Consider the following 25,586-nt stretch of genomic DNA (forward strand, 5'->3'; position numbering starts at 1 on the left):
GCAAAGATCATTAGCTCATCTTCAAAAAGGGAAAAAATGATAACAGTGCTTCTGACGTTCTCCAACTTACAAACAGGTGTGTGTTCTACTTTTGCACCTTTATTTTCCATTTTAATCTTATAGAAATTCAACAGCTGGGTTTTGGTTCATGGAACAGAACCACAAAATACAAAAAATTAGCTGGACATGGTGGCGGGTGCCTGTATTCCCAGCTACTCAGGAGGCTGAGGCAGGAGAATGGCATGAACCAAGGAGCCGAAGCTTGCAGTGAGCCAAGATCACGCCACTGCACTCCAGCCTGGGCACTGAGCGAGACTCTGTCTCAATTAAAAAAAAAAAAAAGAGAGAAAGAGAATTCTAAAACACTGTAATGTCTTGACACACTAGGCTGCTACTTAGGTTTGAAGTGCGACCAAATAATTTGCTCCTAATGACAAATAGCAACATTTGCAAATAATTAACTTTTTAAAATGGCTTGGAGTGGACTTGAATTACTTTTATAATGTTACTGTCATGCTCCTGCATTCTACGGTTTTTGTTTTGTTTTGTTTTTCAGCATGTGAGAAAATCTTGACATTAGAACTCATGTTCCTGGAATCGTGCATCTCCCTGCATTCTTCCAGTAGGAGTGTTTCACTCGGAAATGTCAATGCACTTATAGATGAAGAATTGCTAGTGTGATCACTACAAGCCCATAGAAATATAATGTGAGCCACAAAGTTAAATCATGTATATAGTTTTAATGTTTCTAGTAGTCACATCAAAAGAAGTAAAAAGAAACAGATAAAATTAATTTTAATAATATGTTTATTTTACCCAATATATCCAAAATATTATCATTTCAACAGAATCAATACAAAAAAAACATATGAGATATTTCTGCATTCTTTTTAAATACTAATTCCAGGAAATCTGGTGTGTACAGCAATCTTAATTTGGACTGGCCACATTTCCAGAGCCCAGAAATCTTGTAAGGCTGGAAATGACCACATTGGACATCTCAGTTCTAGATTGATTTCCTTAATTTATGGCAAGAAGTGGAATCCCAAGGCCCAAAGTAACTTGCCCAAGGTTCTGAAGCTGATTAGCGGAGAAAAGGGGAGGTAATCTATGCACTGGGTTTCACACTAGCAAGTCACAGCACTTCAATTATACAGAAGTTGTGGTTGATTTAAGTATTTCCCTCCCAAGAAAAAGCTAAATAAGAACACACCAACTTGGCCTTAGGGAAATATAGTGCGATGATTAAGAACAGAGGCTTTGGGGCAAGAATGCTGGGATTCCCACCCTGGTTCTTCTATATACTAGCTGTGTAATCTTAACCAGGCTACTTAGCTTCTCAGTGCTTCAGTTTCCCTATCTGCAAAGTGGGGATGTTAGTAATACTACCTGCTTCTTAAGGTGGTATAAGAATTAAATGTATTAACATATACATATGTAATCATACACATATAGATGTAACATATGAAACTCAGAAAAGTAACTGGAACATAGAAACTACTATGTAGGTGTGGGCTATATATTACTAATATCATCCAAAATTTTATGAGAAACAATTTGGGGTGAGTATAAATTATGATCAAACCCATATACTTCTACCTGACAATCCTTCACTATATTAGAAGAAAAGGGTGTAATGTTTCACCACAATGTACTTATTAAAGTGATAGATTTTAGAGCATTTTTATTTTAAAAAATGTTTTGGCCAAAATGAGCTCCCAAGTGACTTTTTTAATCAAAAAATCTAAATATAAACCTCCCTGTACTCCCAGTAATTGGGTTTTTACTAAGGTGTCAATATATTGTTTTTGCAGCGTTTTTCCTGATATCTAAAAGGAATGCAGTTGAGTTTAACATTCAGAAAGGCACACATTTGTATCTGAAATCTAACACAAAGCACAAAAATCATGATTGCCAGATTCAACATGGATCAAAACCATTTATTTACTGCCTAGTCAGTACAAAATAAGGCCTACAGCCAAAGTTCCTCTGAAGTCTGCTTTATAGCTAGGAATCATTTTTGGATTCTCTCTCTCTGTGTGTGTGTGTGTGTGTGTGTGTGTTTTAAAAACTTAGGGAAATAAAGGTCAAAATAATTTTCTTTATTCCAAAACCAGAAAATCATCTGGAAAAACATGTCCTAAAAATAATAACATCTGATTACCAAAGAAGGTCACTTTATCTAAGGGATTTTAGTAGCTGATATTGTTTGGGGGAATGTCTCAGGTGAATTTATTGTGGGTAGGTTGTGAAATGGGGTCATAGTCCCATAGTTTATTTTACAAATTTTCTTACACTGAACCGAACTACAGAAATATGTAATTTCACCTCAGCTGGTGACATTTGTTCTCAGAATCCAGAAAGTTTTTATGTGCTAAAAGTCATATTATTTCTCAGGGACTATACTATTTTAGATTTATATATATAGTGCCTATTCCCTGAATTGGCTAAAGCCCTTTTACATATCAGTAATGCTATCCTTTGAACCCAAAGATAACCCCTTGGTTGGTGGTGCTTTCAAGAATGGGGACATTTGGGGTGAGTTATGGTGGCCCCAAAATCGTTTTTCATAGCATATAACTGTCAAACTATGCCTTTGGGTTATCACTGGGCCTGCTGGTCTCACTGCCATTGCTCACCGGGACTACTTCTTTGTCTTAAGTAGCCCATGGCTGCCCACACAAAAATAATAGTAATAATAAAGTGGGGTATGACTGCTTGCTGTATGTTAGATTTTTCTTCTTCAAGCTGGGATTTAAACACATTTCCCTATGATGATATGTTATTATTTGCCTCCACAATGCAGCTCTTTTCTCCTTCTTGATTCCAGTCTACTCTCAATGTACCTTGACATAGACTTCAGTGACCTTTTGATATCTGTTCCTCAGGTCTAAAGGAATTCTTCAGTGGTAAGCATCATTATAATGTTTGTTGATTGTCAACATTTTATAGCCTGGCTAGAAATCTTACTGTTTATTTTTCACCAGTGACTTGAAGAAGATTTGGAAAATCAATAGCTTATTTTCTTTCCAACTCATTTGAAGCAAAATAGCACAAGTAAGAAACAATTTCGCTAATAACAGCAATTCAGGGATAGGTACATTAAGTACATTTTCAGGCTCATAGGTACAGTCAGTGCCAAATCATAATCAGTACTCTTCTTCTCACTAGCATTGTAGAGGGAAGACTGCTAGATTTAGAATCCAAGGAGGTGAAGACGATTTCTTTTGCACTGCTTACTGACTATGTGACTCTGGCAAATCCCAGAATTTTTCTGAGCTTTCATTCCCGCATACATAAAACAGGGCTTAGGACTCCAGTAGGAGTCATTTTGCCTTCACAGCTGAGCTGACCCTTTCTTAGTGACAACAATCCATTCTCACTTCATATCATATGGCGGGGCTCTCAGTGATGGGGCCAAAGCCCTGCCCTCAGCAGGACAAGCGACATACTCTAATCCAATCACAGTCCCTTCCCCGAATTTAAATCTTGAGTGGAGATTCACAGAATGGAGAGTGAAGGAGCTGAGCCACTTTGTAATCCCATGAATCCTGGCTATTTTACTGAGTGAGGGCTTACAAATTGCCATGTGCTGTTCCATGTGTTCTACATAAATTACCCCATTTAGTTCTCACAACCGCTGAACTTACAATGTATGAGACAGCATATCATTGTCTTAAATCAGATTTCTCCAAAAGTAGAACCCATGGCAGAATTTGGAACCACACAGTTTCTTTGAGAATTAATTCCAGGAGGCATCAGATGTCTGTGGTGAGACAAAGAAAGTAGCAAAGGCCATAAAGATTATATTAATGATCCTGACACAGCTTTTATGATGTGCCCTATGCATTGTAACCTCTTCAAGGATCCTAAATCATGAGCAAAACTAGGTATTTAGATGCTGCATGTGAGTGGATTTTTGTATGATATTCTTTTATGGTGTTTTGTAGAAATCAAGGGAGAATGACTTTTATGTTTGGTTCAGCATAGCATTCCTTAGAGTGGTATAAGTGAAAACAGTAGCTCAGAAACAGAAGATACCGTACATTTTTTAGGACTCATAGAAATCATGCGGCGAACTTTGAGATTTCACAGGATATGGAATGGGAAGTTAAGCTAAGAATATAAAATTGGGGGCAGCACTGTTTTTTTTTCTTTCTAAATCGTCAAGATCTGGTAAACCCCAGATAATGTCAAACTTACATTAAGACAAATAAACACAAAGCCATATCTGCACATCTACTGAATTTTAGTAATTCATATGTATTCAAATTTGGGTCCATGATAAAGAATAACTTCTGGATTTGGATTGATTCTCAAGAAAATATGCTCTATCCTCAAGCCCACGTTAGATATGAGTTCACCCTAAATACTAAATGGCAGCTGGTGCCCCTGTAATTTGTGTTTTCTTCCTTAGGATGGTACCTAATAGTACCTAGCTTTGCCAAGGATTTGAGATCTGTCAAGTAGGAAATCTGAAATATAAAATTCATATTCTATTTTATTTTTATATTGCAGTTTACAAGATGAATCTCAGGAAGAACAAAAACTGACTTCATTTTCTTTCCACAGGAAGAAAAAAAAGGTGGGGGAAAGGCGGATTTATTCGGCAAACAGGCTGAATAAGTTCTGACTACATCATAACTTTTTCCAACAGCATCTTAAATCCAAGTTATTACTCTAAGTTGTTTATCTGATACTTTGTATTGCTTAACACTCACTGCTGGCAGATTTAGGATAGTGTATAAGTCTTGCTTTGTGCTTGAATGCTTGAATAACCTAAAGATGGATAATGGTAAAAGCAGAGTTGGTTTTGAGATGTTTGTAAGAAACACAACCTCAGTAATATGAAATAAGGCAATACATTTTAAGGATGTGATCACAAATTCTCAAACTCTGTGATCCATAGAAAATGAACATTATTTTCATTGCTGTCAGAGAACTCACATGCTAGACTTAAAATTTCATATCCTTTTAAGAAATGAAGACAAAAACCAACATACAAAAATCAGTAATGTTTCTATATACCGATAATGAACTAGCTGACAAAGAAATCATGAAAGCAATTTCATTAACAATAGCTACAAAAAAATAAAACAACTAGGAATAAATTCAGCCAAGGAGGTGAATGATCTCTACAAGGAAAACTACAAAACACTGAAGAAGTAAGTTGGAGAGAACACAAGCAAATGGAAAGACATCCCATGCGCATGGATCAGAAGAATTAATATTGTTAAAATGACCATACTGCCCAAAAACAATGTGTAGATTCAATACAATCTCTATCAAAATATTGTAATTTTTCACAAAATAGAAAAAAAAAATCCTAAAATTCATATGGAACCAAAAAAGAGCCCAAATAGCTAAAGCAATCATGAGCAAAAAAAGCAAACTGGAGGCATCACAGTAACGTCAACATATATTACAAAGCTATAGTAACCAAAAATAGCATTGCATTGGTATAAAAACAGGCACATAGACCAACAAAACAGAATGGAGAATCCAAAAATAAATATGTATGTACAGCCAACTAATTTTCAACAAAGGCACAAAGAACATGTACTGAGGAAAAGGCACACTCTTCAATAAAGGATGCTGAAAAAATTGGATATTTATACCCAGAAGAATAAAATTGGACCCCATGCCATATACACATGTCAACTCACGACGGATTAAATACTTAAATATGAGACCTGAGACTATAAGAATACTAAAAGAAAACAAAAGGAACACTCTAGGACATTGGTCCATGCAAATGTTTTACGGCTAAGAACTCAAAGACACAGATAACAAAAACAAAAATAGAAAATGGGACTATATTAAACTAAAAAGCAAAAAAAAAAAAAAAAACTGAGTAGAGTGAAGAGACAACATGTTGAATGGGAGAAAAATATTTGCAAGCTATTCATCCAATAAGAGACTAATATCCAGAATATACAAATAATTCAAATAATTCAGCAATTTATAAAAACAAATAATTCAATTAAAAGTGGGCAAGGAACATGAATAGACATGTCTCAACAGAAGACATACAAATGACCAAGTATATGAAAAAAGTGCTTAACATCACCAATTATCAGGGAGATGCAAGTCAAAATTACAAAGAGATATCATCTCACCCCAGTTAGAATGGCTTGTTTTTAGAAAAACAAAAATAACAGATGTTGGCAAGGCTGTGGAGAAAAGGGAACTCTTAGACACTGTTGGTGAGAGCAGAAATTAGTACTGTCACTATGGAAAACAGTACGGAGGTTTCTCAAAAAACTAAAAATAGAACTACCATATTATCCAACAATCCCATTTTGTGGTATTGATCCAAAGGAAAATAAATACATATATCAAAAAGATACCTGCCCTTGCATGTATACTACAGCACTATCTGCAATAGCAAATATATGAAATCAGCCTTAGTGTCCATCAATGGATGAATGAATAAAGAAAATGTGGTATACATACAAAATGGAATAGTATTTGGCCATTAAAAAAAGAATTAAATCGTGTCATTTGCAGCAACATGAATGGAACTGGAGGTCATTATGTTAAGTGAAATAAGCCAGGCACAAAAAGACAGATATGATATGTTCTCACGCTTATGTGGGAACCGAAAAAGTTAATCTCATGGAGGTAGAGAGTGAAATGATGGATACCAGAGGCTGGAAGTGTGTGCGGGTAGGAGTGGGGGATGAAAAGAGGTTGATCAACGGGTCAAAACATAAGGTCAGATAGAGGGTGTAAGTTCTAGTATTCAATAGCAGAGTAGGGTGACTATAGTTAGCAACAATGTGTTGTATATTTCAAAGTAGCCAGAAGAAAGAACTTGAAATGTTCTCAATACATAGAAATGATGAATATTCAAGGTGACAAATACTCCAAATACCCTAACTTGATCATTACACATTCTATGCATGTAACAAAATATTACATGTACCCCATATATATTTAAAATATTATGTATCAATAAAAAAGAAGGCTGGGCACGGTGGCTCATGCCTGTAATCTTAGCACTTTGGGAGGCTGAGGCAGGCGGATCACTTGAGGCCATGAGTTGGAGACTAGCCTGACCAACATGTCAAAAACCTGTCTCTACTAAAAATATAAAAATTAGCTTGGCATGGCGGTACACGTCTGTAATCCCAGCTACTCAGGAAGCTGAGGCATGAGAATTGCTTGAACCTGGGAGGCAGAGGTTGCAGTGAGCTGAGATCACACCACTGCACTCCAGCCTGGGCAACAGAGCAAGCCTCTGTCTCAAAAAATAAAATAAAATAAAAGAGAAATTAAGATAAAGGCTTGGTAAAGACAAATCAACAAGAAAGAATACTTGCATTGTGTTAACAGTACTTGCACAAAAATTGTCCAGGTGTCATCTGGGGTGTCTCTAAATCTTCAGAGCTAAATTTTTCATGTTTCCAGGCTATCCTCAATAGAATATCAAAATTTTCCCCCAAGACACCTGAAAAATTCAGGGATGCTTGCATTCTTAGTATACCCACTCTAAACTCTTGCATCTGCCAAAGAAGATTGGCTTGCCATCCTATATATTTGGTATGTATATACCCATATACTTATGCGTACACACACACACCACCTACTTACTCCCCTACATAAGCTTATATGTAGAATTCATTCCTATCAACTTTTAAGGAACTAACAAGAAAACTAAAAACACACATATTGCATGTTTGTACGCAACAGATTTTATTTGAAAAGTTTGGGGCTTATATTTCAGCCATGAAATCAACTTCATGTGGAATATATAAAACTCAGTTGCACCACTGTAATTGTCTACTGGCTATTGCATTTCATGTTATTACCCCTCCCTTACACTATATCCCTGATATTTCCCTCTTTTTAAAAATTATTTCTCATTAATCCCTAAACCCATATTCACTCTAGGAATTCAAAGTTTTCTTTTTCCCTCACTCAAGTGTAATAGTGGCTCTTACATCTTGGAGTACATATCAAACTTATTTAATATAACAATTCTTAGGGCCAACCAAAGACTAGAAATCAGATTTAGGGTGGGACTCTGGAAACTGCCCTTTTGACAAGTATATTAGATAGTCGTTTTGCAACTGTCCCACAGAACACATTTTGAACAAAGATGTCAATGACTTTGGTTCTATCCACCTATCACACCTAAACTCAGATCCATATCCACCTTTGTTCAGACGAACAAAAGTACTTTTCCCTTTAATAAGATCTGCACACTTTAGAAAGCTGATGAAGTTGTAGACAGCAATGCTACCCCGCTCTCCTGTAGTTAGAAACACTTCTTACAAAAGCCTATCTTGCTGAGAAGACAACCTGCCATGTTCCAGGCAGATTATAGGTTTCTTGGAAAGTACGAGGATTAGTTAGAGGGCATTTTTTGTATTTCTCAGGCTTCACAGTACTCTGAAGGAGGCTGTAAATGGTATTTTTGCCCACAATGCAGAGCAAAGCAGGATCAATACTATGATAAATAGTGGAGTGTAGTGGAAAGACAAGAGAGGAAAAAATTAATTCCCTCTAGGCAAATACGAAGGCTGCAAAGAAATTCTCCAGTAGACAACAGATAATGGGAGGATGGGAGCATTCCAGCCAAGGGGATGCATAAGCAAAGGCCCCAAGTAAGGTTTCTACAACACATTCCAAGAATGGAGAGTAAATTCAGTAGGCCTAAACTGCAGCTGTGATGGAAGCTGACCTTAGGAAGGGAAGCCTTTCTATGCCATGGATGAATTTATATTTTATTCTTTATACCATATATCAGGTCTATAAAAGCAGTCATGGTGATGTTAAAAAAAAAAGAAACTGATCATAGTAATGACTGCATAACATTGTGAATGTGCTTAATGCCACCGAATTGTACACTCAAAAACAGTTAAAATGGTTAAATTTTATGTTATGGATATTTTACCAAAATTTTTTAAATAGGAAGGAAAAAATCAGCAATCAATTTGGGATGAAACAAAAAAAAGGTTTCTGGTGAGACCTAAACATCACAGAGAGGGAAGGATTTGAAAGTGTCAGAGCACTCACTCCGGGCTGTTTGAGAGATACTAGTGAATGCATGGAAACAATCCTGGTAAGAGTGATTGGTACTTATAATTAAATTAAATCTAAAGAAAATTACTTATTGGAAAGAATTGACTGTGGCTACTGGCAAATGGAGATCCCTAGACTTAAATGAATTATATTCTCCAAAGAACCACTAGTCCAACTTAAAAAAACAAAAACAAACAAAAATCTCTACCAGAGACTTAAAATGACATTTGGGGCACCCAGTGTTCTATGAGCAGGTAGCAAATTGAAAGAGTTGCTTGACCCCAAAAAGGGCATAATCTACAATATCCATTACAAATGTGACCAAGAAGGACAATGGAAGAGGAAAGATATTCAGAGAAGTGAGTCAAGAGTCTTGAGAGCAAAGGAGTTACTTCCAAGGAGCAGCACTGGTGCATAATCAAGGAACATTTCTTACCCCAGAAAAGGGAGACTTCCAGCATTTGTTGAGCAGAATTTCAGATTTGCTCTAAACCAGTGACTGCTCCATGCCTCCCATCCTTCTCCCTTATGAATGGAAGTGATTGTTTTGACTTTCCTGTCCCTATTCCACCATTATGCATTGGATTTTCCAGTGCAGAGATGACTATAAAATCCTGGGCTTTGAGCCTGATGTCACAATTGGATGAGACCTTGCAGTATGTTCCATGGGGCCTTTGAGTGTAGTTTGTAGACATAATGGAAAAAGGAGGAGATTTGTGATTAAGAGGACAGACTAAGATAGATTATATTCGTATTCCTAATATTTACTCTCACTTCCATAAGAAGCTTATACACCTCGGCATATTGCTATGACATACAATGTTTCTGTGAGAAAGACATGTCTGCATACCTGCCTCTGTAGGGGCTGGACCAAGTGACATGCTTTCGCCAACACAATATGGGCAGATGTAATGTTTGCCACCGAGGAGTGTAAGCCTTAAAAGTGATCATGTGTTTCCCCCATCTGTCTTGCTCTTTCCCTCTGCCAGTGAATATGCACTTCTAAAGAGTGAGAAAACGTGGAACAGAGTTGGGCAAGTGGCAGCAGCCAGCTGCACCTGCCCAAAAGTAACAAATGCTTGTTGTTGGAAGGCACTGAGATTTGGAAATTAATTGTTACCAAATGAAAGCAAACTAATGAAGAAATCTAACTCTCATAAAAAGGTTTCACATAAGTCTGTTGCAGCTGATACTAGTATAGCCACACAAGCTTTTGTGGTTGTTGTTGCTAATATTTACCTGGTGCACACTTATCTATAATTTTTAGACCTCTCTACTCATGTATTAGACATGTCTTTTGTAGGGAACATATAGCTTGAGCAATGGTTATCAAACTTGAGCATGCATCAGAATCACCTGGAGTGCTTGTTAAAGAACAGGTCTTTAGGACCCAGCACCATAGATTGTGTTTCAGTAGGTCCAGGGTGGATTTCGGAATGTGCATTTCTAACAATTTTCCAGGTGATGCTGAAGCCACTTTGTCCAAAGATCACAATGTAAGGACCACTCAGCTAGTTGTTTCCTTTTTTATTTTTATCTTGCCTGACAATCTTTTCCTGAAACATTTAACCCATTTTTAGCCACTATAATTACTACTATATCTGTATCCATGTCTATTATTATTTCTGAGTTTATTTATATTGTTTTTGTGTGTGTGTCTTTGTAGGCCACCTTTTCTGTTGCTTCATCTTTCTTACTTTGTTTAGGTAATTTTTTTTTGTTTTTTAATAACATAGAAGTCATACATTCTGCCTCTCTTCTTCTATTGGTTTCCCTAGAAATTGAAGAAACTAAGTTACTAAAGTCAAAAGTTTGTCAGTATCTTTGCACATCGTCCAGACAAAACAAATACTTCAAACACAATAAATTCAATCACTTCTCTTTTTGTTATTATCATCATGTATTAATCTCTTTTTAAAAAATATTTTGCAAATTATGCCTTATACAATTTCTATCTAGAATCTGAATCTTGAATTTCATCAGAAATACATCCTCTAGACTTTTATTTTACAAGACTGTTAGTGATTAACCATATTTCTATTTACACATTTTAACAAACCTTATTTTCACTGTGAAAAGATCATTTTAAGAGAGAATTCTAGGTTAACTACTATTTTCTCCCAGATCATTGAATATATTTGTTGACTATCTTCTGGTTTCCATTGGTTTTACTGTAAAGTTTGCAGTTGGTTGTCTTTTTCACTAAGTTCCTTTGAAAATCTCTTTGCCATGGATTAGTATAATTTTTTCATTTTATTCTGTTTTAAATTTGTTGGGCATCCTAAACCTGAACATTTTTGTCTTACTTTAGTTATACAGAAGTCTTTGACAGTGTTCTCTTCTTCATTGTGTTTCTAAGCTTTATTCTAAATACATTTTTCAGATCTATATCTCAGTTAAAAATAATATTCTCTTCAGCTAGATTTAATCTTCACTGAAATCCATCTACTAACTTTTAAAACTTTATAATCATATATGTATTTTTATGTCTAGAAGTTCTATTTGGTTTTACCAAACCTTACTATTTCTATGAGTTTCTTTCTTCTTCCTCATATTTTCACTCATACATAAATTATTAAAATGTATTAAATATCCATTTTATATCTCAGCTGGATAATTGTAATATCTGAAGGATTTGCTGAGCTAATTATCTCTCCTAGCATTTGTTTTCTTTTGTGTTTTAAAGTTATGACTTGTGATTTCATACCCATAATAGACTGAATGCTTGTGTTCTTTTTAAAATCTATATATTAAAATCTAATCCCCAATGTGAATGTATTTGAAGGTGAGGCCTTTGAGAGGTGATTAGGTCATGAGGGAGGAACCCTCATATAAGGGATTAGTGTCCTTATTAGAAGACTCCAAAGAGTTCCCTTGCCCGTCTTCCCACCATGTGAGGATACAAGGAGAAGGCGGCTCTCTGCAGCCTGAAAGAGGGCACTCACCCGGTTCAACCATGATGGCATTCTCGTCTCAGACTTCCAGCCTCAAGGACTGTGAGAAATAAATGTTGTTTAAGCCATCCCATTCTATGGTAATTTGTTATAGCAAGCAGAATTGACTAAAACTATACCCTCAGGATGTTTTACATGGAACTTCTCTGAGATGTGAGTTGAAGCTGGGTCTCTGCCCTCACTCAAAGTGTGATCCATGGGTCAGCAGCCGAGGGTTCACCTGTGAGATTGTAAGACCTGCAGAATCTCAGCCCCGCCCCAGACCTCCTGAATAAGAATTTCTATTTTAATCATAACCTCATGCACAGGAGAATTTGAAAAAGGATAGCTAAGGGAGAATTTAGATTTCTGGGGCTTTTTTTTTTTTTTTAGGGCTTTTTTGCAAGGTACCTGGAGGAATCATTGCACCTTACATGAAATTCTAAGCTGGAGGTTTTTTGGGATCACACAAGTTATATCAATTCAGGATGCAAAGTCTTGTGCAGGCTGGTTATAAATTCTCAAAGATGTTTTTCTCCTTTCACCCAGAACCAAAGTTCAAAAGGGGCAAATTTCCTAGCAGTTCTCTTAGGGAGCAGGTGGGCAGCATAGATTTACTAACAGATCCCCTGACAGCTAGGGGGCAGTCCATTATAGTGCCAATTTTGGGAGCAGAGATAAACCTAATGCACTGCTCCGTGGTGTGGTGAGGGCCGAAGGCTGTATCTCCTAATTCTTGCATGCCCAGAAGGCCAATAAAAGCCGAGGCTCCACGTCACATAGGTTCAACAAATGCCTTCTGGACAAACTTCCTTCTCCTATATCCTGCCTGATTCCTACCTGCAGTAAGTTTTTAGCTTTTGAATATTCTTTCTTCTTATCGGTTCAGTAATAAATGTGAACATATTCTGTTTTTCAATACTTCTGAGTATTTATTTTTGTTCTAGCAGAAAGGTCGTCTAGAGTAACCTTACATACTCCAAGAAACAGGAACTCAAGCCTTAAGACTTTCACTTTCATCATGAAGGAGAATGCACACCCAGGGCACAGACGGTGAAATACTTAACTTGATGACCAAAAGAAGAAGAAAACCAATCGAGAAAGCCTTTTGACTCTTCCCTATTGTTTAATGCAAGTTCCTATTATGTCTTTATCTGGGGCCAAGCACAGTGCTTCTCATATATTACCTTATTTAAATTTCACATCACCCCATACTCACTCTAATTATCGTCATCCTCCTTCCACACATGAGGAAATGGAAGCCCAAGAGAGACAGAATTTTCTCAAGGTCACCTCTCCACAAAGGACTAGGATTTGGACCCATGGTCACCTGAGTCCAGTGCTTGCCTCCAGTGTTATGCTGCTATTCTGAAACCGCTCTACCCTACCTCCTGATGGCAGCAGCAGGCTGTCCAGAGTGGCTGTTGCCATCATGTCAGCCACTGCAGGGAGGACACCGGGGAGGAGGCACAGCTGGGCCAAGGGTTGTGCCACGCTCCACAGGGCTGGTGGAAGCCCCCCTGGAGACCACTGCCCTAGGGGCCACTGTGATGGGGCAGGGAAGGGCGGGCAGAGAGGGGCCCAGTGAGGACCTGGAACCCCCACCCCAGGCTGAGAAAAGGCATGGCCAGGGCTGCCTGCACACTCTATGGAATGAGCAGGGGCCCTGCTCTCCCAGGCACAGGGTCCCTCTCTGCACTCTGCAACCTCGGGGGCCCCAGGCCCCCTCGGCCTCTCAGGCTTGGGGGTGTCTCCCACTGCCTGACCTCCCCCTACTCCCAGAGCCCGCTCTGATCTCAGAATGGAGTTGGGGCCAAGCCCAGGTGCTGTCACAGCCTGATCAGATGTGCACACATTCAGGGCAGCTCTGACACACCACCCCCCTGCCACCTCAGCCCCCTCCAGAGTTTGGGGTCCAACAAGCATGGGGGTGAAGCTGAGGTGGGGTTGAGGTCAGCTTGGCACTGGCCTGCATGTGCCCCTTGGTGCGAGCAGCCTGGGTGCAATGGACAGTGGCAGGATGCAGACAGGCTCCTGGGTGGAAGGTGGGGGTTCCCCAATGAGGCTCCACCTTCAGGCCAGGAAGGGCCTGAGGGTTATGGGCCCAGCTTCCAGTGCCAGGATCTGGAGTGGGAACTTATGGTGCTTTTTCCTGGCCCACCCATGGCTGCCCATGGACTAATGGGCATGCACTTCCTCCCCTCTGAGGCCCATAAAAGCCCTAGACTCAGTTAGAACTGAGCAGACATGGGACAACCAGCTGCGGGGAGGAACTACCAATCTGCTGAGAGCTGGAACAGACAATGGGAGGACCGGCTGCAGAGAGGAGCTACCCTCTCTGCTGAGAGCTGAACACTCATTGGGATGACCTGCCTAGCAGAGAGGAGCTACCCCCTCTGCCAGGAGCTGAACACTCATCAGGACACCCTGGCTATGGAGAGGAGCTGCCTGCTAAAGGTTTCCTCTGAGCTGTTCTATTGCTCAATAAAGCTCAACTTCAACTTGCTCACCCTTCAGTTGTCTGCATACCTCATTCTTCCTGTTCACAAGACAAGAATTTGGGACCCACCAAATAGTGAAGATAAAAAATCTGTAACACAAACAAGGCTGAAACATGCCTCTTGCTTACCATGTTACAGGTGAAGAGAAAGAGAGAAGAGCTGGGTGGTCCTTCAGAGAGCCCAGACCTGGGAGCTCCCCAAGCCAGGGCCGTGACTTCCTCTTTGGGACCCTGGGGTTCCTGGCATCTTCAAGCTTCGGAGCACCACTGCATTCTGTGGCGCCAGCCAGAGAAGCTGCTTGCAGTATGCCTGGTCCAGCCACAGCCTTGCAGAGAGCCAGCGCCCATGCCAGCACCTGGAGCTGCCCACCCCACAGCGGCAGCAGCCGGCATGTCTGACCATGCAGTGGCAAGACCCCACACTCGCTCACACACCTCTCACTGCTCCATGCCTGACTTGCAGTCTTCCTTGGAGATGTGGGATCCAGGCGAGTAGTGAAAGCTGAGCATAGCCTGCCAGGCCTGGTGGGTGGAATAAGCCCAGAGGGCCTGAGCAACACTCAGGCAAGGGCACCACCAGCCACAGGCTTCCAGCCAGAAAAGTGACACCCCAAAGATCCCATAATACTCCCACAAAGTCCTCAAACTCGTGTCCCACCTCTGATCATCTCTAAGACATCATGCTTGTGACTCTCAGCCTAACACAGCCCTTTCATCTTTCACAACCTCAACAACTTACAGTGACTCCCTTAGTATTATACTTCAGGATGATCCGAAACCCACCATATCATATGTGAAAGCCCATCTTCAAAGTCTAACTCTTCCATGAAGCTTCATTCAACTTTTCTAGTTCACAAGGATTTCTCCTTTTTTCCTACTGCACATGTAGACCCAAACTTTAGTAAACATGTATCCTTTAAAAGTTTTACATGTTAGCTTGATTTATGACTAAATTGAAGTCTACCCTAAGGCAACAACAGTAGGTTTTTTTGTTTTTGTTTTTTTCTCTGTTTTTCTGGGAACTAAGCAGTACACATGACACTTAGTAGGTGTTAAATAAATGCTTACTGATTGACTGCAGGGCCAATCATACATTTTTTTGGCAAATGGTGACAAGAATCAAAGGAAACAGAATAATGGAATCCCATGATTGCAACTAAAGTAAGGAGAAGAGTGATGCCCGGATTATGAGTTATTTTTGTCCATAGATGTTTATTCCAAGAACTGCCTTGATAGATGCAGTTTAGGCAATAGGCAATTCTTAGAAATGATTAATTCCAGGTGGATCAAACCTTAATATCCTTTTGAGGATGATTCACTTCAATTTACTGCATCATTACTTTTAGGAGGCAGCAAATGATACCAAATCCTATACACTCTTGCACATTCACTCCAGCTTCCCTCCCAAGTTGAAAACTATTTAAAAATAATTTGAGATAAAGTTCAGTCAGTTAGCTAGTTAGAACATTCTCTTAGGGTAGCATTAGCATTAATTAATGCTTGCAGATTGCTTTGAAAATCACAAATGCTATGGAAGTGCTGACTATTAATTTAGCGCAAGCACAGGCCATGAAAGTTGAAATTTGAAGGCAGTTGCACACTGATGAAATGTTTTAATACTTAAATGAACCAGCCTGAAGAAAGTCTCTGACATCCCATGTTTATAAATCACGAGGAAAAGAGGTTTAAAAGGGAGAGATTTAAAATGAGATTTAGAAGAGAGTACTGAAGTGGAAGTGAATGGGAATGACTGTTGACTATAAGAAGACAGTAGCAAACCTTAGGGATCATCAAAATCACAATTTGGGGTTTATACATTCATCAGTTGGGAGGTCCCCCTTGTGCTGGTAATTGGCAGTGATTCAGGAGATAAGAAAAGGGGGAGAATAGGAAGAAGAGCAACAGAAAAAACACAAAATATTAAGTGGAAGAAGAGAAGGAAGACGGAGACAAAGCTGAGGAAGAAAAAGGAGAAAACTTATTTAACGAGATGCTAATGAAACGGCATTTCTCCAGTGCGAGTCAGCCCAAGGAGCAGTTATATCCCAATAAGGACTCCAAATTGAAACTACTGTCTGACTCCATCGTCACCAACAGTCCTCTCCAAATTTCTCCTCCATTCCTGGTTTACCTGTGGATCTGAATGAGCAGAACTTGTGTCCCTTCCTTTTGCAATCATCACATGGCTTCTTGAGATAGGACTGGCATCCTATGCCCCTCCTCATCCTCATCCTATGCTTCCACCAAGACACTTAGGAAGGACTGGTTCTGCTGCCTTCCACACATCTCTGTGTTATCTTTAACTAATTCTTTAGGACTGTCCTTGGTGTTCAACTTCTCCAGTGAGGTCAGCAACATTGGGCATTTGTCCCCATATCTGTGCTGTTCTGATGGCTGAGACCTATATGCTCTTCCCAATGAAGATTTCCAGGAAAGTGGATTTCCATAGCTGTGAAGATAGCTGAACTATTTAACTCGTTCCCTGGAAGAAACTTTCTCCGTACTTTTGTTGTGGTCCTACAAGAAGGTAAGAACATGAATTAAATGAGCTTATATAGCAATCTGTGATGTTATAGAAAAAGCTCCTTACAGAATAGATAAGAGATTACCTCCCCTACCTCTCTCCTTCCACTTTTCTTTATGTCTTTCCTTATGTTACATTTATTTTTTATTTTAAGCATATCATATATTTGTATTGCAGGATATTTAGAAAATAAAAAATGCATAAAAATTTAAATTTATATGTGTGTGTATATATACACACACACGCACACACACACACACACACATATATATATATATATATATATATATATATAAACTATAGGTCATCTACCCAGGCATATTCATGCCTTGCATTTAGTCATAGTGTCTGCCTTATATTGATGTATGTTTATATTATATATAATAATATTGTATGGATATTTTTATATTTTATAATTATTTAAATAGTATGTATTATATAAATATAAATTATGTTTGTACTGATAAGCTTACAAATATGTTATATTTTATTTACAAACATTATATGAATATAAATTATTAAAACAATTATTTTATATTATTTATATGTTATATATTTCATTTATATTCTGTTAAAATATAAATACTTGAAAATATTTATCAGATATAAATACTTGTATTATATTTTCATAATTTATATTCATATAAATATTCTTATAAGTATCAGATACAAATACTTGTATTTATAAGATATAAGTATAAAATGCGAGTATTTATATTTTAATATTAATATTATAAAGTATTTTCCATTCATGTCTTCATAACGGATGCTTAATATTGTGTCATGTGGGTATATCACAACTTTTGCTTAAACTTGCAATTGTATTTTTAGTTTTCTCACAGTATTTATCCTTATAAATGATTTTATAAAAATATCTTTGGGTGAAAAATTTTAAAAGAATTTTTATTAAATGAGACAATGCTCATTTTCAAAAATATCATTCAAATTTTATGTTTTCTAATTGTCTTTTTTTTTTTTTTTTTTTTACTGTGGCTCTTTCTGTAAGTTGTCAAATATACAATTGGACAAAAAGTTATCCTAATCAGGGTAATCAGGTAATCTTTGTGAGTTTAAGGTAAGAAAAACTTTTCGTCTATCCTCTTAGGTTCCATTGCTGGAACCTGTAAATTAAACTGACAAAAGAGAAGAAAAAGTTTACATGCACAGAAGCTTCATATAAAAGAAGTAAAAATCTAAAGGAGTGGTTAGACTTGGGGACTTAGATGCTGTTTTAACAAATGGCAATACGTTGTGGAAAGTGACTACACAAAGAAAAGAGATTTTGGTCTTCAAGAGGCAGTAACTTATGGGAAGGTAAACATATGAGGTAAACGAGTGATAAACAAGGTTTATTTAGTAAGGTTTGCTTACGTAGACTCATTTCAATGCCATCTCTGGTAGGGAGCCATCTCTGGTAGGGAGCCATCTCTGAAGTCATTTTTCTCTTCCTGGTTCTGGAGAGAGGGACACCAATAAAAATGGAAATTTCTGCCTTGCATATAGTCAGATGGAGGAATTCAGACAGCTCTTTCTAAATCTGCTCTTTCTCGACTCTCTTCAGCTCAAAATAATCCTTATGCCAATGTAGCATATTTTGAAGTGGCATATTCTGATCCCCTCCATGAGTATGATAATCACATTTCAACAGAATCTGGATTCTGATCAGAGATTTCGAAGCTTATTTAAAGAGCAAAACAAAATGAATTAAACTCTTTCTAAGACATTTGTTAAATGTCCAAAATATGTCAGATGCTAAGCACACCAAGATGGTGCTAGAGAAATCAAGATGAATGAAACATGGTCCCTGTCTGTGAGAGTCTTCTGATCTTTTATTTGGCCCGTGTAGCATGTTGATTGCAAAAAGGGACATAATTCTTCCCCTCTCTGTATTTACAGTATTTATGGCACTGAAGCATTTTATATCTATTTCTCCACCCTTGAGTCTTGGATGGCATGTGACTTGCTTTTGTCAATGAAATGGAACAGAAATGGCAGTATGTTGGTTCCACCTTGAGCCTCAGAGACTGGGTGCACCTGGCAACCCCTGGGAACCTTGCTACTGGCATATAAACAAACTTAAGCTAGCCTGCTGGACGATCAGAGACCACACAGAGCAGAGATGAAGTGGCCTACAGAGGCCAACTTGAACATCCAGCCCCTAGCCAAGCTGGCAGTTGACCATAAACACATGCCGTCTAAGGCCAGAAGAACTGCCCAGCTAAGTCCAGAGTTGTGCGCTAAATAAAGGTCATTTGGGAAGGTTGGTAACATGAAAGATACTAATTGATACAGCCCGTAAACCAATTGCACCAATGTGCTTAGTGTCATAATAGAGGAAGAGGCAAGAAGCTATAAGCTGTTGGCTTGTCCTTCTGCTTCAGCTGCTTTTGATCTTGTTGACAACACAGTTTAAGATAATGAGGGTCGAGATATCTTGAAGAGGGGAGCTTTCTACAAAGGAGTAAAAACATTCTGATAAAGGAGAGTCTGACATATTTTTCTTAAACAATTTTAACTCCTCACATGTGCCTTTCCTGGGCAAGGGTGCAAGGTTATCCAAGCAATAGAGGAAACTGTTGTTGAACTGAGCTACAAATTCTCTTGTTTTTGGATCTGGTCATGGGTGGTTACTGATGGTGCCAGGGAAGTAATTGCATAGGCATTCTGGCCCTGAGAGGCAATACCACTGAGCCATCAGGAATTGCCTAATGTGCCTAAGTTAACAAGGTTATCCAAACAGCTCTTTTCTGCTCCAAGTAGTAGCTTTGAATTTGCAGCTTTGATTCAGTTAAGCCAGCATCCTCATGCTCTCTGGGCTTCATCTCTTTGGTAAGCCTATAAAGAATTCTTTCTTTCCCAAACCTCTCTCTGTTCCCATCAAAACTTAGCAAACAGCTGGGCCTTTCTTCCAGACTCCCACTTTCTACTATATTAGTGCAACTCAAACTTTAATGTGCATAGGAATCACCCACAGATCTTGCTAAAATGCAAATTCAGATTCAATAGGTCTGGGGTAGGGATCAAGGATTTGCATTTCTAATAAGTTCCCAGATGATGCTGATGCTGCTTCTCCCAGGATAACACTTTGACTGTTAAGGTACCACATAACAAATGGAAGTATCTCTACTAACCAAAAGCTAGTTAATAGATAACCCAGAGTGCCTGATCTCAATTAAAACTTCCTGCTCTCATTCATTCATAGGCAAGTGAACAACCATAGCCTCTGCCTTCATTCAAGGAGGAAACAAAAACTTAGACTAATTTTGACAGTTCTGTGTGATGAATGCTTCCATAAAAGTGCATTCCCAGGTACAGTATCTTTTTAAGTACTCACTTGCCAGAAGCCACTCCTAACAGGGTGTGATGGCAGGTCATGACATAAATGCCAGAACATCCCCTCCCAATTTTCTCTTCCCTGTTTCATCCCCGACTGTCCTATTTTTGATCATCCCTATTCCATGATTTCTGTCTTGTATAGCTCATCTAAATTAAAATATTCTTGGCTAATTTTCCCAGATCTCCCAACTCCTATTTAATTTCGTAGGCTCCAGGAGCTCCCACACCTAAAGTACCACATTTGCCTTGTTAGGATATGGCTGATTTAAATATCTCACACCTGCTTCTCCTCAAAGCCGTCTTTTCATTTTAAAGTGCAGGCCTTAACTCTCTACCTGGCCATGCATCCAGTAGTGTAGATCCTCAAAGCTCTAGGTGGATTGCCGGACCAGCAGCATTAGCATCACCTGGGAGCTTATCAGAACTGTAGACTCTCCCACCCCACCCCAATCTACTACATCAGAGTCGGCATTTTAGCAAGATTCTCAGATAATTTTTATTGAAGTCTAAGACACTCTAGACTTCAGAAATTTCAAAACACCTAGCTACACCTGCAACATGCATTTCAGGACAACTCTCACACTATGAAAGAAGAAAGACTGAGTTTCAAATCTCCTCCTTCTAGTCACTAGGTGTGTGATCCTTATGCCCGAGGATAGGTAATAGAGATCACAGCTACTCGTAGAGTTGTAAGTGACAATAAAGTGAGCTAAGAGATACAAAAACATCTCGCCCAGTTCCTGGCACATTGGTGACATGGAATAAAAGATAGAGATGAAAAAGTTTGAAGGATACTCTTGAGATTAATACACTTAAGAATAAAATGTTGCCATAGAGTTGAACATTGATAAGCAGTGTTTTATAAGTACAGTGTAATATATGTATAATTGTTAAGAATGTGCTTATTAGCTTGGCGTGAGATGACTTTTTTCCTCAAGTGTAAGGCATATATTTTGGGTATTAATGCTATCAACACTTGAATAGTGCTAGAGATGTGAAATCAGAGACACATTTACTTTGCCATTGTTCAGAAAGTCACACGGCTGCTTTGTGCTCACAAATCTAGCATGACATGTCCTTCCAAAACAGAATGTAGATGTTTAAAGAGCCAAATTACTGTTGACTATGGCAATATTTTGATGGAAATTACTTCTAAGCATCCAAAATCAATGGAGAGTTTAAATAAACTCACTTGGAGTTTAATGTTTCCTTGGAATCCTATTTAAGTGGCCATAGAAATGTAGATCTCCTTTCAAAACGAGGTTGTACTTGAGCAACACTAATCACTTATAGAACTAAGTTTTGAATATCTTGAAATCAACAGTAAATGAAAAACTCAGCATAATCACCCATTTTAATGCATAAAAAACCAATACAAAGATTTATACAAAGCTTTCTATAACCTTAAACCAATGCAAAAGAGTTAAGGGCCTGAGATGCAAATATATTTTTATATCTTGAAATCAGCAATAAAGAGAAAAAAATCCCTTCAAATTATCGCTCTCTTTAACATATCTCTCTCAAATGTCAGTGTGAATATAGAGAAAAGACATCGTGTTACTTTCAAATGCCGCGCTTATAGTTCATTACGCTACTTCATTGACTATCTCTGTATTTCCTTTTTATGCTAACAGGATGGAAGAGATAAATCTGTCTTTTGTTTCCTTCTTTTTCATAAACAGATGTGTTTTAATTTCAAATTACTCTAAAGAAAATATGACTCTCTGGGAAATTTCAGGCCATCTACCAAAAGTATCCAAGTTGCTATTTTTAGATTCAAACTTTTGAAACACCTGCCACATCAGCTGTTAGACTAAACCACCTAAAATTGCCAATATTTGAGCAATTTTTACCCGCAAATATGGCAATTTTATGTATTTCAATCTAATAGTTTCCTGTCTGTACACTCTAAAAAGACATTCCATGTTGACATTTTCTATTTATTGTAATGTCAGTTAGGAAAACAGATTTTTAAATGGCCAAAAAATTAAGTTATTTTCTGATCCAATTCTTGGCATTCCTTGGGTCACATAAATTAGAAGCCCTTAATTTGCATATAAAACTTACCTGTTAAGTAGAACATTCTTACACTGTTCTGACTAATTCTTGGTAGTTGTGTCAGCAGACATGAGGTAGAACATTCTTTTATAATTAGAAGGGAGACAAAATAAGGAAATACGATATTCTTTTAAAATGTTTCATTTGAAAAAATTAAACAATACAATGACTTTAAAAATCAACTTCTCTTCAGGTAAATGCTTTGAGCCAAGAGTCTTGTATGTGAAATAATTATATTGAAAAAGCTTGAATACCTTCTCATGCCCTTAACTCTACAACTCCAGTTTAAATGGTTGAATGATGAACAAATTTATCAGAATTTTGCTCAATAAATAGCTGGAGTGTGTCGTAGAATAAAACAGAATCAGGCCATGATTCAATCCTTTTGTGTTTGTTGTCCAGCACTGTGAAAAGTGTTGCTTTTAATGATTACACAGAGAAATGGGAAAATCCTGAACTGCCTTCAAAGCCATTAAGGAGATTTAGTCATGTTCAGCAGAACATTAGATGTTTACGTATTTCATTGCTTCTCAATTTCCTGAAAACTTGTAAATTGCTGATGCTTACAAGATGATGGTACACAGAATCAACTTAGATGTGGGCTAACCAAAATCTATATATACTCTGAATAATGAACAAGACATTCTTCTGAAAAGAGGCCTGTAATACCCCACCTTTTTCGGGTGATAAATTCATTCCTTGGCCTTCACAGTATGCGTCTATGATTCAAAGTCTTACAAACTAGAATGCACCATTAGAAGGTACAGAGACTCACTTACCAGACCCAGGAGTAGCCTACGAAGCTCCTCACTCTAATTAATAAAACAACACCTTTCAGCCGGCTCTGCAGTGGACAGGAAGTTTTCTTATATTTAATGACCATCCATCTGGACAAAAAGCCTTCCTACTGAGTGTTCAGAGACAGAGGCTCAATTTCCAGGTGAACACAACAGACAAGCAAGGCCCAATCATTTAGAGGAAACTGATCCCAAGCCCACTACTTTATCTAAACATGCCACTATTGGTTCTATGTGGAACATTTTTTTTAAGTTTCAAGGGAAGTTAAGAAAAAATAGTAACTGATGTTATCAAAGGTTCACCTGTCAAAAAACCCAATGCATTTAAACTGAATACAAAAGCAAGCAGTGTGCTTGTTAGCACATATTATTATTTCTTTATTGAGCAGTAAATCCTCTCTCTCAAGCAATAAAGGATTCTTTGAAGAATATCTAAACGTGTCAGAAGGGTAAGCAGTTCTGGCCTGAACAAAAAGGCTTTACGAATTTATGAATATTTCAATTCTTTATGGAGAAGAGAGAAGATATAAAGCAACAACCAACTGGAGAAAGAGCAAACAGATGTGAAGTTTGCTCAAAACATCCAGGACATAAATACTTTGACACATTATCTAGTCCAGTTGTATTCAACATAGGTTCCACAGACCTGCACTGCTGCAAGAACTGTTTCTTACAAGTTTTCACAGAGATTAGTACAGAAATATTATAAACTCATATAACAATTCAACTCTATGTCTGTTGAATCTCATAATAATATATTTGGTCTTGAATTTTATCTTATTTAGTTTTTAGTAGCTCATTTGTATTATATTTTATAAAAATACTGGTCCACAATGAATTGGAAATTTTTAAAAAAATAAATGAACAGCAAGCAAACAAAAAAGGTTTTGTTTGTTTGTTTGTTTTACAGAAGTTCCAGTCACTTTCTGGCTTCCAAGTATAATAAGTTCTTATTATAGGTCAGGCATTGCTAGGCACTTTTGTCCTATTTTTTAAAGTACCAATGAAATTTTTATGACTTCCTTTGGCATTCATTTTAGTATTTGGTGCCCTCACTACCAGGAAAGCCAGACTTATGAGAAAACCAGATTTATGGTGCACTATCATGCACCATAGCACTGTGGATAGACATGAGAAAAGGCCATCACATTCTTCCTAGTCAATTCTCCATTACTGAGAAGACCCTGAGTAAAAGGTTGCCTGTGTTTTCTATGCTCATCTTCCCATCCACCCAACTTCTCCCTTTTTGCAGAGGAAAAAGGTAAGAAGAACAGAGAAAGTGGAATTGACTGATTTTTGCCTGATGTAAATTTTAACATAGTTTAGAATAATAAGCACCCCACGACTAAATTGATTACTCATTGTTTTCTTGTAACTACCATGAGGCTGGAATCAGAATTGCTTTGTCCACATTTACAATAATATCAAAAAGAATAAAATAATTAGGAACAAATCTAACCATGAAGGTAAAGGATCTGTACACTGAAAACTATAAAACATTGACGAAAGAAATTGAGGAAGACATGAATAAGTGGAAAGATATTCTGTGTTCATGGATTGAAGGAATTAATACTGTTAAAATGTCCAGACTATCCAAAGTGATACATAAATTCAACGCAAACCCTATCAAAATTCCAATGGCTCTTTTCACAGAAATAGAAATAAAATTCTAAAATGTCTGTGGAACCACGAAAGACCCCAAATAGCTAAAGCAATCTCGAGAAATAAAAACAAAGTTGGAGTAATCACAGTATCTGATTTCAAATTGTATTACAAACCTATAGTAGTCAAAACATTTTAAAACATCTTGGTACTGGCATAGAAACAGACACCTGAACTAATGGAACAGAATAGAGAGCCCAGTAATAAACACAAGCATATACAAAAAACTAGTTTTCAATAACAACGCCAAGGAGACACATGGAGAAAGGATAGTTTCTTCAATAAATGGTGCTGGAAAATTGGATATTCACTTGTAGGAGAATGGTACTGGACCCTTACGCCACACACAAAAATCAACTCTAAATTAATTACAACCTAAATATAAGACCTGAAGTTATAAAACTCCCCCCCCCCCAAAAAAAAACAGGGGAAAAACTCCATAAAACTGGTTTTAGCAATGACTTTGTGGATAGGACAACTCAATAGCATAAAATGAATAGCCCAGTTGAAAAACGACCAAAGGATGTGAATAGACATTTCTCCAGTGAAGACATAGAAATGACCAACAGGTATTTGAAAAGGTATACAACATCACTAAAAAATAGGGAAATGAAAATCAAAACCACAATGAGATATCGCCTCACACCTGTTAGATGGCTATTATCAAAAAGACAAAAGATAACGACTGTTGACACAGATGTAGAGAAAATGGAACCCTTGAGCACTTTTGCTGGGAATGGAAACCG

The sequence above is a fragment of the Gorilla gorilla genome, chromosome 21, assembly GCF_029281585.2.
Source record: "Gorilla gorilla gorilla isolate KB3781 chromosome 21, NHGRI_mGorGor1-v2.1_pri, whole genome shotgun sequence".
Classification (NCBI taxonomy): domain Eukaryota; kingdom Metazoa; phylum Chordata; class Mammalia; order Primates; family Hominidae; genus Gorilla; species Gorilla gorilla.